At 34.4% G+C, this 16128-nt stretch overlaps 1 long non-coding RNA gene across 1 annotated transcript; it reads left to right on the forward strand.

Annotated features, from left to right (window-relative positions):
- The first annotated feature begins 5212 nt into the window (after positions 1-5212).
- On the forward strand, positions 5213-9133 carry LOC120351531. Its single transcript, XR_005571449.1, has 2 exons — positions 5213-5372; positions 7702-9133. It is a non-coding gene; the product is annotated as an uncharacterized LOC120351531 (long non-coding RNA).
- Positions 9134-16128: the final 6995 nt, after the last annotated feature.

The raw sequence follows: 16128 nt of genomic DNA on the forward strand, positions 1-16128 counted from the left end.
CAATACTGGCTTCTTTACAACACGGCACTATTCTGTGGTCTAGTGATGAGGCACATTTTCACCTCTCGGGCACAGTAAATGAACAAAATTTTCGTTACTGGACAGCTCAAAACTCACGAACTCTTCACCAAAAACCTCTTCATTCTCCACAAGTGACTGTGTCCTCCATAGGCATAATTGGCCCCTACTTTTTTGAATCGGAAGGTGCAACCGTTACTGTGAACGCTGTGCGCTATTGTCAGATGTTGGAGAACTTTTTCTTCCCCACAATTGAGGAGTATGGTGAGGAAAATAATTTGGAAGCCTTTTGGTTTCAACAGGATGGTGCCACGGCTCATACCGCCCGTCTCTCTCGCCAACTTCTGCAACAACGGTTTCCTGGCCGCTTGATCTCATTAAGAGGGGATGTTTCATGGCCCCCTCGCTCCCCCAATCTAAGCCCATGCGATTATTTTCTTTGGGGTTACCTCAAATCTGAGGTTTACAAAGTTCGACCAAGGACCTTGGAAGCCCTTAAGGAAGCAATTGTTGATGTTATCACTGGAATAACGCCAGATATGCTGCGTAGAGTTTTTGAAAACTTCATGGAACGCCTGAATATGTGCATCGCTCGTCAAGGTTGTCACCTGGACGATATCATTTTTAAAACTTAATGAAAAATAAATTGCATTGTATTTATATTTCAGGAATAAAAAGCTTTTGTAATAATCTTGTATGGTTTTTATACAGTTAACCGATCATATCAGGGAGTCCACTCTGCCCCACCCTGTATATCACATAAGGTTCCAGAGATCTTCCAGAACTCTTCCAGAACTGGTGTTGTGAGTAATAAAGAATTTCGAAAGGATAAATTGATGTGTACTGAATTTTGTTTAATATATTACCATCAATTATTGAAAAAGGTGAGGAAATGCAGAAAAGCTGAGAAAACGCTATAAATAGACCTTTTGTCATATTTTGTGATTGAAAAGTCACCGGTCAAATAAGTAACACTCTAATGTGATAATTAAGTTGGTCAGTTCCAAAACTCACCAACTCCATCTTTGGAAATTTTTCAGGAGAGCTGAAAAACTGTTACAGCTGATTGAAAATATTGACAGTGCTGAAAAAAAACAGTGATTTCTTCTGAACTCTCAGGATACAATTGCATCAAATTCTTTAATGAGACCCAACAACTTTCGACAGGAAAAAATAATTAAATATAGAATTGGTGAGTTTTGGAACAGGATAGGGTTTTTAGATGGTTTTGTTGCAGTAATGAATGGATCAAGACAGTTTTGTTGCAGTTTACAATAATCAAGTTTTAATACACTTTCAATGTAAGTCATATAGGCCTAGATTAAAAACTATCGTTTCATAATACATTTTCAAAATAAGAACAGAATTCAAGAAAAGTATAAAATTGATTTTTATAGGTATAGGATAAAAATTAGGTATTACATTTCAATAGTCTACAGTCATTATCTTTCAAAATTAAAGTGAAATATGAAAGGGATTTTTATGAGTATCATCAAAAAAGTTATTTTTTATATAACGAAGTCTCCTTCTAGTGTCAAAATTCCATCTTCCATTGGTTCCTCTTCATCTTCTTCCTGCTCACGTCTTCCCATTCTCTCATTGAAGATTTCCGAATAAAATTTGAGGCACTCAAGCTTCGACCATTCTTCCCCATAGTGCTTTCTGAAAAGCTTCTTTACATCCATCACCTTCATTGGGTTGACAGCAGCATCATTTTCTTCTACTTGAGCAACGATTCTATTGACTCTGCAGCCTCTTTTAGAAATTCCTTGTGGCTTCCCCAAATCAGTCAGGTAGGTTGTCTCCCCATGAACTTTACCATTATTTTGTTGACCTCTTGTTAGAATAAATCTCTTGCAAACGGAGAACTTGAAATGCCAGTCAGCTGGCTTTTTTATATTTCTCATTGATGCCTCCTTCCAGTCCTTGACTTAAATGTCAGTTCCTAGCCTTGAAACATTGGCTGACTCTCCAAATAATTCAAAATATTCATTTGGATGCACAATCGTTTCCAATTTTCGAATTTTCCTTTCAATGACACCAAACACCCTGTCTGGCGGGATGTAGGAATGTAGGGATGTAGGAATGCATAGCAATCTTTCCAATATGTGCCGGTGCTACAACAGTCAGCCAGTTTAGAACAGCAGTGATCACTATCGTGTTTTTATTCTGACCTCCAGCTCCGTCAGCAAAGAATCTTATTGTGTCCACTTGCTCTGGAAAGGTGGTATTTGATAGGCGATGTACAATGCATTTGGCTATTTCACTTGAACCCTTTTTAGCTTCAAGTTCACTCCAGCCATAAATGAACGTATTTTCTCGAGTTTGACAAGCTTTTGAAGTGCCTAAGCACATTGTAAAATTATAAACATAGAACTGTCTCAAAAAATAGGCAGATTGATCAGTTAGCTTTGAAAGATTAAATTTTTTTGACAATCAAATGAGTATGTTAGCTCATTCTCCTTTTCCTCTTTCAATAGAGCAAAAAACGTTTCTGCTCGTTTTTTTTGGATGGCTAATTCGGTTTTCAGTGTAGCTCTCTCCACTTCACTGATTGAAGTGCATTTAATTCTTTCTTTGAGTTCTAGACACTTTGAGCACTGATCTGTAGCAGGTGAACCAAACCCTACATTATAATTCTCAACAAAAACTTTCCTAAAATATTCATATTTAACTTTCAGTCCTTCATCATCATTCACCTTTTCATTGTAAGCATTGCAAAGATGTTGAATACTCAAGTGACTGGGGAGATATTGACGTTTAGACAGTAATGGGACTCCACTGTATGAAGGGATTCAATGAATTTTTTCACTTCAGTGAGTTTCAGCTCAGAATGTTTTGAACGATGATCTCCCGCCCTTAGCTCCTGAGGTAACTCCCCAGTCATAAGTTCTTTTCTGCATAGTCTTTGAACACGAAATTTGGAGATTTTAAGGACATCCAGAAAACATTTCTGACAGACTTCCACTAAAACTCTACCTTGTTCAACGCGGAATGTTGGAATATAATAATCAATAGCCATACCTCGTGCTGCAGAGTCTTCATGTTGAAGTCGATGGCGTTTTGGTGTTTTCCCCTTGGCATACCTGATTATGAAGTGATCTTGCTCAATCTTATTTGTTGTTTTGTAGAAATTTTGATGGAATCTTCTAATGTCCTGCATATTGATTTTGGAGCACTTGAAGTCACTCTTGTTGCCTTCTCTTATTCCATGGCCACAGTTTGGAAGAGTTGGGAATCCATGTGCTGCATGTCTGGAATCAGAATAAAAATTTGGTATAAGTCATCTTGTTATTACTGTAGACATACTTTTGTATGACAGAAAGTTCAATTTATATTTATGTCATAAGAAATCTTTTCAAAGTTGATTACTCAAACAGGAACAGAGAAAAAAAATAGTAAGATATACACCAAGACTGTGTTCAAATTCAAGTCTACTCTTAACTTGATTTGTTAGACAACAAGCTAATTTGATAAAATAGAATTCAAACATAAATTTTGTAATATTATTGAAAATATGAACAATAATCAGATGATGGAAACTTACAATAATAAAAAAATATAAGGTATGATCAGCTACCTTTGTATTGATTTTTGAGGTTATGCTGCTTTTAGTATTGATAAGTTCCTAATAAATAATTATTATTCTATTAAGCAGTAACTTACCTTTTTTCCTTATCTTTAGTTTTCTGCCAGTTCTTGACATTCCGTTTTCTTTTCGTGTAATGCCCTCAACAATAATTCGTACTACGTTTTAACCTTGTTGAACAATCACTTCGGGAGCTTCCATTTCAATCATTTTGGCGGAATGGAGTGAACAACAATGAACAATAACCTAGTATCACAGAATTAATAATAGCAGGAGATTAATATTATAGGAGTTTTCTCTGCTAGTATGTGCAGCCAAGATATATTGCCTACAGTTTAGCCAACATCATACTATTGAATAAAACTTTTATTAGGTGGTAATAATGTTATAGAATCAAATTACAGCAAAATTGTATCAGTAAGCTAGTTTTGTTGCAGTATAGTTTACAGCTGACTAAGCAATCAGAGGAGTTAGCGACTTTAGAAGTAGGAATGGAATAAGTGAGTTTTGGAGCAGTAAGATAGTTGGAATTGGAGAGTTTTGTTGCAGTCATCATTTTTCAACACAGCTTTTAAAGGGGAATTGGAGAGTTTTGGAACAAACCGATAGTATCATTGGATGTGGTATAGAATTGTCTATCAGATGATGAGAAAAAAAAATTGAAAATTTTGGAGTTAGTGAGTTTTGGAACTGACCAACTCAATTAATGAAATAGAATAGGCTGCATTTTGTTTGCTCTGTCAAATTTCTAAAAGCTACACTATTTACAGCGATGCAAATGTTTTAACTCTAATATTTCTTCCTCTTCCTCAGGACCAAGCAGTGCTAGTCTAATGGCCAAGCTAAAAAAAGAATTTACTCATGCGTTTTCAGAGGAGTAGGTAGGGCAGAAAGCTATCTGATTGGCTGACTGGGTTGGCGTTCGGGAATCATATTATAATCAACCAATCGGAGAACTTCCTGCCCTGCCGACTTGTATGAAAACGCTTGAAAAACGCTTAGTATGACATGAGATTGAATAAAATTTGACTAGGGGTTATACAAGATGTTGAAATAATTATTAATGTTAATACACAACCGATTTTCAATAAAGCAGCTATTTTTAGTCCTCTTCCAAGTTTTACTCTGATAATAATTATCACCGTTGTTTTGTGTGATATAAGTGGAATAGAAGATTCATTCTAAAATGATAATTTTTCATCTGTCAATCGATTACAATAATATTTAAAATTCAAGAGATGATTGAGTTATGATATGTAAATATTATTCCTATTGATAATTATTATTTCATCTTGTTTCTATTTCTTTTCAGTGTTAGGAACCTGTGTTTTATAAATAACTAAAGATCATATTGCTATTCTTACTTTAATACTATTTTAAAGAAACAGGTTTATTTTTGTCACATCCACATTTATTAGACTTGATGGATGTGGCAGAAATAGAACTGTGTTTTTATCAATTCCGGGAGAAATTATTCCACAATATCAATTCTTATTCAACAAGTTTTATCATTAATATTATTTTATTGAACGAAAGTCCAAATAATCATTTTATTCCTTCAATAGATCAATATCAATAATGATATAATTTATCTGTTGCAGTTGTTCCTATATGTGTGCTCAGGAAGGTGTGCACTGAGTTTCCTGGACAATCGACTGAAGTGCGTGTGTCATTCAATAGAGAGCACTGTTGGAACAGCCAACAATCTGATATGTGTGTTGTTTTCTGATAATGAAATGCAGTCTGAATGCAGCCGTTGCTAACGGTTAGTTGCACAAATTATCTTACTTGTTCTCATTACTGTAGATACTGTTCATTCCAATACTCCAATACTATATAGATTTGAATAGAACTCATCGAATCCCAATCAAAACTAGGAAAATGAATGCTTTCTTGAAAGATGCTTGCAGACTTTCCTTTCTTACAAATCTCACTTTACTATTAATTCTAGTACCTATTCGAAAATAACGTTTCAGTTGATAAGACGATGCTCTTTCATGTTCATAGATTAATGCATTCTTCCGATTCAATCTTTCTTTCATGTATTCTTGTAACCTTGCTCATAACATGTAGCCTATGTTTCCTTGTGATAAAATTATTTTTTTTCATCTAGGTAACGGCTTTGAGACTAGGACTAACCAATCACAAGATTTCTTGTCACAATGTATATCCAGCTATCATTCATTAGATTATCAGATCTCTCCAAAAATATAAATTCTAAACTCTGAATTGAGACTTTACTTGACAAATGATACCACATTAGGTATGTGTATATTGTAATCATATTAAACGTATTGTGAATTTAAAGATTGATTATAAAAAACATTCTCATTTGCTCGAATTTCACATTTAGACCTAGTCAAAGGAATATAAGCTAGACTAGTGAAACGAATCTACCTATTAATAACTCTCTCGCCTTTATATTGATACAATATTGTGAAAGTTTAATACAATTTTCATAAACTCGTGAATATCGTATTACTGTATTTAAGTTCAAACCAAAGAAGGATATAGAGAATGCATATGGAGGAGAAACTATCGTTCAAAAAAAGGAAGATTCTAACTTTATGTGTCCTATTCACTTTACATAAATCATAATAGTAGGTGTATTTTCAACGATAGTATCTGAAAATAATTTCGAATTGCATGGCTACAAAACAACATTGACTGATAAAAACCTCTTGTCAGACAAATCTAGTCTCAAATAATCACATTTACAGATAATAATTGAAACGCGGTGCTATCTTATATAGAAAGAAAATTCTTCAATGTTGTTTTCCATCACGAACTGCTTATTATTAAATAACTTCTTGTTATTAGAAAAAACGACTAGCAGTCAGATATTTTACAATAAATGAATTACAATGGTATGGAATTACAAATTACAATGAATTACAACCAATTACTTGGTTGACAACCAAGAGGATGGCGGACCTGCCGAAAGATCTCGTTGTCACAGTTAGTGATTAATTCATTTATTGTAAAATATCTGACTGCTAGTCGTTTTTTCTAATAACAAAAAGTGAAAGAAAATTGTTATATACAGAGTGAGTCATATTGTATGGGAACACTTCAATAAGTTGGAGACTGTTGTGGATATAATACTGTAACTTTCAGGATAAGTTATTAGTCAAATACTCTACCTTTTGACGTAAAACTGAATTCCAACCCCACATAAGGGGGTGACTTAGGGGTTGTTACTCGAATATTTTTAAATGTAAACACCCATTGTGTGGTACATCATTTTAAAGGCCTTTTTGAAACAAGAAAGATGGCATCGACAAAAATGTTCTATGATACTTGTATCTAAAATGGCGGCTGATTGAAGTTTTAGTTTTGGAAGAAATATTGATAAATTTCAGCCGCCATTTTGGATAAAAGTAACATAGACGATTTTTATTGATGTCATCTTTCTTGTTCTAAAAAATGACTTTAAAATGATGTGCCACACAATGAGTGTTTACATTTGAAATATTCGAGTTACAACCCCTCCTAAGTCACCCCCTTATGTGGGGTTGAAATTCAGTTGTAGGTACGTCAAAAGTTAAAGTATTTGATCAATAACTTAATATACTGAAAGTTCCAGTATTATATCTACAACAGTCTTCAACTTATTGGAGTGTACCAATGCATATGACTCACTCTGTATATTGATTGACTAATTTGTGAATATTTTGTGAAATTATGCTTGAGAGAAGTTTACTACATTAACATTTCATATTATTTTGATCCATGAAAAACACATACCGGTACTAGTTCATCATAAAATGTTAACAATTTATAAATATTGTGAAATTCATTGCGAATGAACTTGAGAACAAATATTTGTCAATTCTTTACCAAATAAATATCTTACTAGTTCATCATAATATGCTAACTATTGATGAAAATTGTGGAAGCTATCGCGAATAAACGTTGATTAGAATCAATATATTTGCCATCGTAAGATGCTAATAGTTACAAATTGGTAATATAAACTTGAGTAGAATCAATAATTGCCAATTCTTTACCAAATACTTATCTTATTTTATTTATGTCAGTAAACATTTTTTGTCCAATGTTTGTTCAATTTTATATATATTGTATGTTTCCAGCGCTACCTACTAGGACCTGATCATTGGGTGGACTGAGTAGTCCAAGCAGCATGCAGCTAGAGCCTGGCTTCAACATTTCTAATGTAGAGTGGTAGTTTAACTAATGCATTAATTGTAATTTCAATTGTATCACTTCAATGTTATTTTATCATGAAGTTTTTGATGGAAATATTGATAGTTATTGAATGGGAGCCTTAAAAGTTTTGTCTTTCTAATTTGTTGAAACCATTGTGAGAGAAAATTTCAAGTGTCATATCGCCAGGGCTGGTGCAAAATACATGCGGACAACTAAAGGAAAAAACTTTCAATTTTGCGGAAATTTAAAAAATACTGTATTTATTTAGCGCCACCAGCAAGCGGCGTCGCGGCTATGATAAGATAGCATTTCTAATTTGGTAGAAAAAATGGTTCATATGTTTAGCTAGTATATGTTAGCTCCATGATAATTCATAATTTTATTCATAGCCAAAAAACAATAATTTGGAACAGTGTGTACTTCATACTACACGAGTCTTATCCCAATCATATGGGGTCGGCATTTCCCTCCTTCAGCCGCCTCCTCCTCAAAATCCTGTCCATCTCCTCCCCGCATCTCCAACCCTTCTCCCGCATATCCCCCCACTCTGTCTCTCCACCTTATCCTTGGCCTTTCTCGCCCTCTCCTCCCACCCAGATCCAAATCCTGCACCCTCCGTCCTCACATGTCCAAATCACCTCATCCTAGTCTCCGGCATCTTCCATCCCAATCTATCTCTAGAAATACCTAGAAATAATTTATCACTAGACTTCTCCAATTGGGCTTCAAAAATCCCTTGAAGTGACACCACTGCTGGACGTCCAGGGGGCGGAACACTCTAGCTAGAGCCCGAAGCAAGCTCGACCGCTAGTTTTGTAAATTGGCGGGAGGCGCCAAATCCGCGACTCACATGTACTAGAAATTCTCCTTGCACCGGCCCTAGCAGCTAGAACCTGGCTTCAGAGTTCCTAAATGTAGAGTGTATTAATATTTTAACTAATGGATTCAAGTGTAAGTATAATTGTACCACTTTTCATTGTTATTTTATCATGAAGTTTTTAATTGGAATATTAATTGTGATTGAATGCTTTTGTCAATCATGATGGACGCCTGTGATTGAAAAATGTACATTGTATAAGCTTTGTTGGAAATTAGATTAGTGTTTTTGTAAATTATGTATTGTCCTCCATCAATGTGGTATCGTTCGTTATTGAAGCGGCTTTAGAAAGTACATAATTATAAAGTACCGTAACTGTTATATCAATGTAGCCTTAATCGAATGTTGTTTCTAAAATGTAAAGACATGACACATTTAATGTTTCATTTGAAATCTTGAATGTCGATTTAACGTACATGATTCAAGAATGTTTGAATAGTGTATGATATTTTTTGATAAATAAACATTATCCCACATTATACCGTTGTTGATATCATTGCGAATCCTTCTTAAAATTTCATTAATTTCAAATTCAATCTCAATTCAAATTATTGTCTGTATGTAAATTTCAGTTGCATGTGTAATAGAAGAGTAGAATATTTCAAATTTAGTCTGTATTAGAGAACTCTTTCTTGTAAGAATTTCTTAGAATAGAAATTGATATTTAGTTAGAATTAAAAAAGAAAATAATTGAAATCTATTTGATTTATGAGAGCCATTATGTTAGCTCAGTTGAAAAGCCTCTATATTATTCCAGAGTTATAGCAATTATTTCAGCATTATGCATTTTCTTATAAACTAGTAGTGTCTTTAGCGCCTATTATAACTCTGTTCACATCAAAAGAGTACTTGAAATTATTATTTATTACAAATCATACACTAACTATATTCATTTATAGGATACATTATTGAAAGAATGGATAGAACTAATATTATAGTCCATAATGTAACGAATCAAATGACGTATACTAGAACTGTTTTCGATCAATGGTTACAGAGATAATTGATTTCCCTCGATTACCTGCATTTTTCAACTTTGAGGGTGGTTAGGGGGTAAGCTCCAAGGGTATTTCTTGGGACTTCTGGGAGGATGACCCTCTGGGAGGGTTCTATCGATGGTGAGAGATTAGCTTTTATTAAATTTTCGGATCGAAACTGCTTTTTTGGACCTTCATTGACTGGGCTATAATGTGTTTTCTACATAATTATCATAGGTAACAATATTACTCTTATTTCAGACTTGAATTAGTGTATGTAGCTCTCTAGTAATTTCTGAAAATGTTGTAACATATTAAATCTGGGCAGATAAAAAGCCCTAACAGAAACAGTAATAGGTCTGAAAATAAAGTAACTGGCTAATATCGCCAAATAGATAATAACTAAGATTAGATAGCATCAGCTTGTTCTGGCTAAATGGTACAAGAACCTAAAAAGGATTTGAAGGAAGTTTATTGCTCATAAATAGATTATTATATAAAATATTTGAAGATTGAGGTTATGTACATGTATTCACGGATCGGTGACCTAGAGATCGATCAAACCGAAGAACGTAGAATCTGACCAAAACCCCTTGGCAGAGCTTTATTGCAATCAGATGGTGTGCAATGTGAAAAAACACCTGTCCACGTGGCTAATTATTAGGTAGCATGGAATTAATATTAATGTATAGAATATTAACTAGCATGTAAAGAGCATAAATAAAAAACCAAATAAAAATAATTTAATGTATTCAGGAAATAAGAGTTACCAGGCGCATGAATACCGAATAAAATTTGCATGCACCAATAGTAAAACGGCAGTTAATAGGCGGCAACTGTAGGCCAGTTCAAAAATATTTCTATATATTTATATAAATGTACTAGATTTTGTGTTAAAACTTTGTATAGTCTATGTTATCGATATGGCTCGAATGCAAAGAAATTATTAATCATACAATCTAAGCAATATTTTGGCATTTTTTGTAAGATCTATTTGAACCTAATGGCGGAGGACTAAGATATTTAAATTTTATGCTAATTTGAAAGTCGGAAAGAGGATCTGTAAAACTTGAGAAAGAAGAACCAGCACTCGCCAGCCAAATGCCACCATAAGAGGACCCCAAATATTTTAGAGCGTAGTACCTTACTAATGATTTTGTAAAAGTTAAAGTTAAAGTAAATTATTAAATTTCTTAAAAGACTTCGTGATGCTATTGTGAAGCAGAAGTCATTTTCATTTCAATTAAACTTATAACCCCTTGGAGGAGACGATTCCGGCTACCATATTCCCGGACCACATGGAGTTGGATCGACATCGGCGGCTTACAAGAAGATTTTCGACACGTGAGTGATTAAATTTGAATTAGTGATGGGCGCCCTAGTGCTTCGAATTAATCTGATGATCAAAGCTAGCTCGCCGAAAGGGTTTTATTATAAATTGAGAAATTAATAAGAGTAATACTTGCGCAAGTAAAATTAGTATTAAAGGTATTTAATTGAAAGAAAAATATAGATCAATATTTTAGAAAATTCTATTAAATCAAAGAAGTACAAAATCTAGGCTAGTAAAACATATGCATATAATATTTAATTTTTTGCAATACAATTTGCGATAATTTATTATAGTTCTAATTCACTAGATGAATGGCTCTACCTATTCCGTCAGGTGCCGAATCTTGCACCCTGAGATAAAAATATATATTCGATACAAAGAAATCTACTAAGTACTAGAGATTTTAATATATATATATATATTTGGATTATTAGTGGCTAATTTATCAAGCTGATCTTAGAGCACACATTTTTAATTGAATTGTCCAAGTCGACAAGTATTAGCCAGCGCATATCGCACCTACATGCAACAGAATGCATATGATTTTAAGATAAAGGCACATGGTAATGATTCGTGCCATAAATCTAGAATATAAAGTTTAGCCTGTGATATTTTTATTGATTTCAATTATTGTTCTATTTTTATATTATATTTTTCTATCGCTCTTTATATATTTTTTGCCTCGATTGATCTTTGCATTATTTGTGTAATATATGTATGAACGTTCATGGTGTGCAATTTATTTTTTATTCCTCAACACTATAGTATAAGTATCATTTTTATATATATATATTTATTATTTATTGAATTACAAGAGTTATAGGGGAAGCTCATACCTAAGCCTATCAAGATTTTTTTTTTTTAAGACTGAATACTATTAGAAAACCACGACCTAATTATATCAAATCTCATGCTTTACCGACTGATGCCAAGCAGGAGGCTAATCGTTATTTAAATATAAAGAATAACGTGACATAAAAGACATGCCGTACCAACGTGGGACTGATGATGAGAGCCAAGCTCATTGAATAATTATTTGAAATTAAGTCAATAACGATATTGAAAATTATAGATAACTTATACGAGTTTTGAGGAACTGGCGAAGTGAAGTTTGTATTACTTTTTGGGGAATCAATAGCTTTAAATAAAGAGAAATTATATGTTTTAAAGAAAATTTTATATTATTAGTACTGTAAAAAAATACATGTCTATAGAGAGAGATTATATTTTACAAGCCTAAACTGCTATTACTTTCTAGTCAAAAATATATTATGTGTTTAAGCCGGTTGGAAAATAAGTCTCAGCCTGTAAACTAGCCAAGAATAAATCAACACAAAACATTGGGGGCGCTAGAGCATTATAAAAAACTTAAGTATAAATACCTTGTTGTAAGAGTATCCAAACACTTTACACATCACTGTTTCACTGTAAGTCCCGGTTTGTGTCTCTTTTTTAAGCATTCTCGCTTATCATTCTTATCACTGTTTAATTAGCATTTATCATATTTGACATAATGAATCACACTCCCGCAAACTCTGAAGTTTCATATATGTACGGCGGTTGCACAGATCCCACTTTGTCGACTCCAAGCACATCAAACCCCACCACGGTAGATGCCAATACGCCACGAGAAAGGGAACCAGGAAGCGTCGGGTCGATAGTCTTCGATCCACCAGGTCTGCAACCTCTATCATCCACTCGAATCGACGCCGCTGAATCAACGGATAGTAGAGATCAACTTTGAAGGGGGCGAGGAGCAGCCTGCAGAACCCGCATCGCCGGAGGCCGAGTCACACCTGAGCAAACAAAGTATATTTTCAATCACAGAGTTAGATCCGCTTCAAAAGGTAATAATGGAACAAACTAGCAGTACTTTCAATATTATGTTACAAAAAACAATGGATAATATGATGCAGGAGATTAAGAAAGAGATTGCTACAGTAAAAGAGGAAAATAAACAAACAGTGGAACAGGGCATGAAAGAGACCGCAGGCGCTATAAAATCAGTAGAACAACGGTTGGATAATATTGAAACTAAAGTAGAGAATCATAGGGAAGAATTAAAAGCAATGATAACCCTACAAAAAGAAAGTCAGGATAAAGTTACGGCAGGATTATCGGAAAGGTTGGATACGGTTACATGTGAACTCAATGAAAGGATAGATAACCTAACCATACAAATCACTACACTCATTCAGGATATAACCAATAACATTAAGGCCGATTGCCACCAAGAAATCCACAAACAAATTACCGTTGCCAATCAAAACTTAACAACTACAGTTGACAAAAATATTAACAGTATTAAAGAAATACAAAGTAAACAGATTAATACGTCCACAAAAATGAACCAACTGCAAGGTAGCATCAATCAAAATACTGAAACCTGTAAAGCTTTAAATGGAACTCTACTAATTCAAAAATCCACTCTGACTCAATTAAATCAAGAAATAAACGCAAATAAAATTACACATAATAGTCAATGGCAGATAACACAGGAAAAAATAATAGCATTGGAAAATCATATTCAACAACAACCTCAAGGGATTCAAACAGACAACCTCAACGTACATAGTATATTACAAGGACTAGGAAAATTTGACAATACTGATCGCCATTTGCAACCTCAACCATTCATTGATCAGATAAAATTAGTACAAACTCTTGCACCTACCTCTTGGAATTTTTGGCGTCTCCGTTTGACTAATTATTGATTGGCGAACCCCTGATGTTCTTTCGGAGTAGAGCCCATGAATTTACATCATTGGATGAGTTTGTCGCTGTCTTCCTGGAACAGTATTGGAGCAGAAGTAAACAGTTGGACGTGCTAGCGGACATTATATCATGCGATTTCAACCCTAACTTAGACGGTGCATGTACCACTTTCGTCACTGCCCTACAGTTTAAAAATTCTCAATTGAGCGAGCCCATTAACGAATCGGCATTAGCAAGTATTATTTAAAGAAGCTACCGTATCAAGTTAGAATGGCACTCGCCACACAACCCATTACTGATTGTAAGCAGCTGATAAATCATTTATATGGCATACAGTCTGCAATGGCAATATCAAACCACCGTTCAGACCAGAGATACGCACCAAATCAACATAACTCAAAAGTTAATCAGTATAACAGCCAAAATTATGAACCGGTATCATATGATCGCTACCGATCTGCTCCTCAATTTGAACGCCGCTATGAGCACAGGCAAAATGGTAACTGGAATAATGAAAATTTTCAAAATCGCACAACCAACCACTATGCCCAGCAGAGCAATCGTAAGAATCACTATGATGGCCGAGATCGATTAAACTCAAATAATAATCACACACAAAACAATTACAACAGAAATTATAAACCGCCACCTCAACAAGTAAGTACAAATTATACATTAGCACATGCAATAGGATTGAATCAACAAAAAATCCGGAACCCAGCACCCAACGACCCGCCACCAGATATACAGAAAACTACAGCTTATAAACCATGACTATATGATACCCCCGATACAGCAAGCACAAACTCAAGTGAAACAAACCAAGAAAGGCAGGATATTTCAACATCATACACCACATTCAGAAATGATTTACCGGAGACGCAAGCGCCCGAGGACACCGGACGGCCGACATCAGGACGGAGAGGACGGCATTCGGGAGAGGAGCATGCATCGTAAGGCCCGGAGGCGGAAGAAACGGAGGAACCGCGCGCGCCGATGGAGGCCGCATGCACGCTTCAAGAGGCAAAGAAGAACACCGGACCGACACCGAGGAGGACAGGAGCGGACCGACGGCATGCATCCGCGGCACATTCGTTTTAAGGAAGATGATCAACGATGTGACCGGAATAATAGGCCAAAGAAATATAACAAAAATGGAGCTACAAGAACAAATATCGATTCATGCGTGAAAGCACCGGTCATACGCCTTACGAAATCATATTCGGTAAAAGGAATAATACATTTATCGAAAAATTAATTGATTTTCCAAGCTCAGAAGTGAATAAGTTAACAAACCCTAATATCCTTCATCTAGTAAGGTTAAAGCTAGAGCAGAAGGCAAATAGCAGAAAGAGATTCCACGACCGAGCATATAAAATATTTTCATATAACGTTGGAAATGAAGTTTTAGTAAAGAGCCACAGGTTATCAAATGCTTTGGAGAAAGTAACTCGCAAATTCTTTTTAATTTATTCAGGGCCATTCACTATAGTAGCCATATCGCAGCATAACACAGTTCAGTTACAAGAGAGTGAGAACACGCACATTGTTTGGTGGGAAAATGTAGCCAATATTAAGCCATATCACAGAATTTGAAATAAATATGATAAGAAATCAAGGAAAACATTATTATCAAACCGATTACTAACCTTCCTTAATAAATTTAATCTTGGTATAGGACCGCGTGGCAACAATCCAATGTTTTAATTCCTTCCAACCGTTAGAAGCCTGCAATAAGAAAAAGAATAAATTTTAAATGTGTAATTAAATTATATACATCAGATAAAAAAGGACACAAGCGGGGATAATATATTTAAAATTTGTAAATTACCTTTAAAGAGAAAAAAATGCAGCAGTTAGGTTAATAATTATGAAATTCGACAGCAAATTATGTAGAACCAGTGACCAGCTGGGCAAGGCCACCTGAATCAAATACGTAATGCCTGCAAACATATGATTATGAAAAAGTATGATAACCCAAAATTGTTATTTATTATTGTTATTTATTATATTTATTAATGTCGGTATATTTATTTATATGTTTTATATTTATTACTTTTAATTATGCCACGTTTGTTACCTGAAAAGACTTAAAGTGAATACAAGCTACCAAAAAACCAAAGAGCCATTAGCAAAAGAAAAGTATTGTACCTGATGTATAGAAAATTATTTATATTAAGACCTAAGGAATACTATAAGATATAAGCCCAGAAGTTTTGTGAATCGAAATTATTGTCTAAAAGGAATCATTTATGAGAATTATGAAATGTGTGTAGTTAGGTGGCGGCCCTGCAAGCGGCGAATTTAAAAATTACTATGTTTTAAGTGTTGTCAGGAGGAGTGCGTTTAGAAGTTTATATTTATGATATTTTATGTGTGTTGAGGAGGAGAATTTGTTATTGTATTTGATAAAGGTATAAAGGAGATGCAGCAAATATGTCTGCGAACT

The sequence above is a fragment of the Nilaparvata lugens genome, chromosome 1 (genome assembly GCF_014356525.2).
Source record: "Nilaparvata lugens isolate BPH chromosome 1, ASM1435652v1, whole genome shotgun sequence".
In the NCBI taxonomy this organism is placed as follows: Eukaryota; Metazoa; Arthropoda; class Insecta; order Hemiptera; family Delphacidae; genus Nilaparvata; species Nilaparvata lugens.